This window comes from Solanum tuberosum, unplaced genomic scaffold (genome assembly GCF_000226075.1).
Source record: "Solanum tuberosum cultivar DM 1-3 516 R44 unplaced genomic scaffold, SolTub_3.0 scf00164, whole genome shotgun sequence".
NCBI classification, from domain to species: Eukaryota; Viridiplantae; Streptophyta; class Magnoliopsida; order Solanales; family Solanaceae; genus Solanum; species Solanum tuberosum.
The window spans coordinates 48144-51742 of record NW_006239092.1 but is presented as its reverse complement, the minus strand read 5'-3'; positions in this window follow the sequence as shown (position 1 = coordinate 51742).

The window sequence follows — 3599 nt, the reverse complement described above, 5'->3', positions numbered from 1 at the left end:
AAAGGTTGCACATCCAACAAAAAATAATGTGCCCAAAGCCACACAACCAGATGAGCAACCGAATCAGCCATTTCAAACTCCGGATTCACAACCGTCACAAGTTGATAATGTATCTGGTGTTCCTCATAATACAGTTTTTTGAAGAACAATTTCAGACAATGCAGGACTTGAGGAACTAAAGGGTCACATGAAGTCTTATGTAAGTAAACATAACTATGTCATTTAAACACTTTCATGTTTATTGTTAATTCCACTTAATATGCTTAATTTGAATCTAGGTTGACAAAAAAATTAGAGCTTTTGAGGCTTTAATTATAAAAATCATTCCGAGTTGATGAAAGCAGTTGATGCGAAAGATAACAAAAGTGATAAGGTAGTATTTTTATTTTTTAGCATCCCTTTTCAGTTTTGTGTTATACTGATTTTTTGGATCATAAAGGACAATGGTGGCATTTCTATGCCATATATAGTGGATGATTCAGTAGACAAAGGTAATATTGATCCACAATCTGCTTCTAATCAATTCTTTCAACAAATCATTTCACCCATACAAATGGATTTTGCAACTGTTGATCATGATGTTGATGCATCTGCTGTGGAGGTTGAAATATGACATGTTACCGAAGAAAATGTTGCAAAGGTATGTATATGATACTTCAATTTAATTATATAACTTAATGTCTTTTAATAATTAGTTAATTCGGATTAAAATTATTAACAATGTATCATTTAATAAGATTGATACTTTAGTAATTTTAATTCATATAAACGTTGCCTTTTTCTATATCATTGGTTGTACATTATACACTAAAATCTTAGTTGATACTATATATATATTTTTGAATCACCATTAACAGATACTTTTTGATATATTTCCTTATATACTAATATACAAACACAGAATGATGAGACATCCATTAAGGAACATACTATGAGAGATTCAACATATGTTATACCCACAACACACCATAGTCATGTTCTGGTAGAAGAGATTGTTCATAATAAGGAAGTGGTAAGTAAAGAGTTTTTGAATTGTTATAATCAATTATTTTTGAAAAAAATAATCAAAATGTTGTGTAATATTCTGTTTATTATGAGGATGCAGGACATGAACGCCCCCCAATTACACACAAAAGTATTGAGCGGTGATGAATATATTGTTGATACAATTCAACAAGACTTTGAAAAACATGCTTCAAATCCAGTAATTGTTGATACATCGATCTGGTTCTAAATTGTTTACTGAAAAATGTCAACAGATGCGTATGTAAATTATAATATTTTGTTATAATTCCTTGATATCATGTGGGATTCTACCACACCGGCTTCTATTTCATCTGGCACTGAAGCAATCATAGATGCGATTGTCTACAAACTTCCAAACGAGCCGATTAATGTCGCACCACTGAGTGTAATCATTCCTCTACAGCTAACTGACAATGATGATTTTCTATCTGACAGCCAACTACCCACCCAACTTCCAGTCAAGGAGTCTGCACACAATTTTGATACAAAGACTCCAGCTCCACGTAACAGAATTCCTTCAAAGCTTTTGCAGTATCCTTATGTTAATACCTTTGGATCCAGCGATAAGGGCAAGGGGAAAATAGACGATGACATTCGCCCATATACTCCATTTGAAGGATGTGGCATCACCTATCAAGTTTCATCAGTTTTAATGCAAGAGTTCTCCCAGTGGATACAGAAGGGACTCCTCAAATCACATGCAAACAAGTAAGTTTTTTTTTATTATTGTATCTTTATAGCAAAGCACATGCAAATAAGTAAGTTTTCGTATTATTGTATTTTTTACTTTGATTTTGTATTAAATTATTCTTATGTTGGTATAATCATTCCCATAGGAACCCATCAGAGGATAAATATAGAGGCAAATCAGCTCTATTTGGATTTCATTATATGGATTTTGTTGTGGCATTTCCTTTGGACAAGAACTGGTTTTATACTATGTCACAACCATATAAATGCTGGACTGATCAGGTACAATATACATTACAATTATGTATATGATACACAATTAACATGTGTAACTCAAAAATTCAGATTACTACTTGTGTTTGCCAATTGTTATATGTATCATCTACTTTTTTATCATATATTGTTGTTTTATATATTGTGTTCTTGTTTTTCTTTATTATGCAGCACATAGATGTAATTTTTTACTATCTACGCAAGAAGTCAAAACTAAGAAGCATGGATCAATACAGATACACTACCTGCAACTGTTTGTTCATGTCCTATATCAATAATGCGTACAAAAGGTATTATTGCAGTCCTGTAGATGATACTCTTAGTACACAGGAACACATTGCCCGAGCTGATGTTGTATATGTATATAAAAGGTCCATCAAAGACGTCATTAATGAATTTTCTGTCCCTGTTGCTTTACCATGACATCTGGTAGATGAGGTATATATTCCAATCAACTGTGACAAAGAATTTCATTGGGTGTTGGCTGTGGTTTTAAGGGAAAGGTTAATACGAGTTTATGGCTTATCTTTGGGATCAAGGAAGAAAGTTCAATCTGATGAGATAAAATAGTTGTCTATCATCCTTCCTAACTACCTTCAGGATAGTAGATTCTTTGATAAAACCGACATAATTGATTGGGCAGTATTGAATGCATATAAAGACAACAAAACTAGTGAATTGTTGGGTCCACAACGTCCGTTTGAGGTGGAATTTGCTCGAGACATTATTCAACAATAGAGCGATAGCCTGTTAATATTGTATCCACCCAACTTTACTTACAAATTTCATTTAATTTATAATGTGTCTTCTTTCTGTTTGCAGTGACTGCGGAATGTATGTTGCCGCTTTTGCTGAATTTCTGAGCGACGAAATGAAGGTCCCATCGATTCCCTTATGAAGTGACTATCTTCGCTCAAGATATGCAACACTGTTATGGAAATATGGTACCGACAAGGCCAAGGCGGGATACGTTAGCGAGAATGATGATCCTACAAGGCTAAAAGGGGTGTCTTCATTCCATTGACAGATGATGAACTGATTAATGTAGAATAGTAGTTTATTTACTGACTTACAGTCAAGATATGAAATTTTATTGTTTTGAAGATACATTAAGTGTTTTGGAGTATTCCTCCCCAGGTCAACATTATATTTCTAAGTAATTCATACTTCTAAATTTGAAGAGTTTTTATGTCCATAATTTTTATGTTGCTTTTAAATTCGTTTTCAATACATTTTAATATCTTATTATTTTTTGTATATTATATGTATTATACATATCACTACAACTTCTACTACAGTGAATCTGATACAAAATTTCCGACAAAACTATCAAGTATATGATATAAAAATTGTTTTCACAAATAACAAAATTTTATCTTCACACAACATGGTACAAATTATATCTTATAAGATTGGTACAAATCACAACAGATGATACTAAATCATTATCATTTACATAATATTATGTATATGATACTTAGGTGCTTCAAACATCTCAAATTGATACGATTTTATTATTTCATGCCAAAGTTACAAAGATATTAAGTATCAAATACACAAAATTGATACCAAAATTACTCTAACTTTTTTTAAACTGATATTAAATTTCT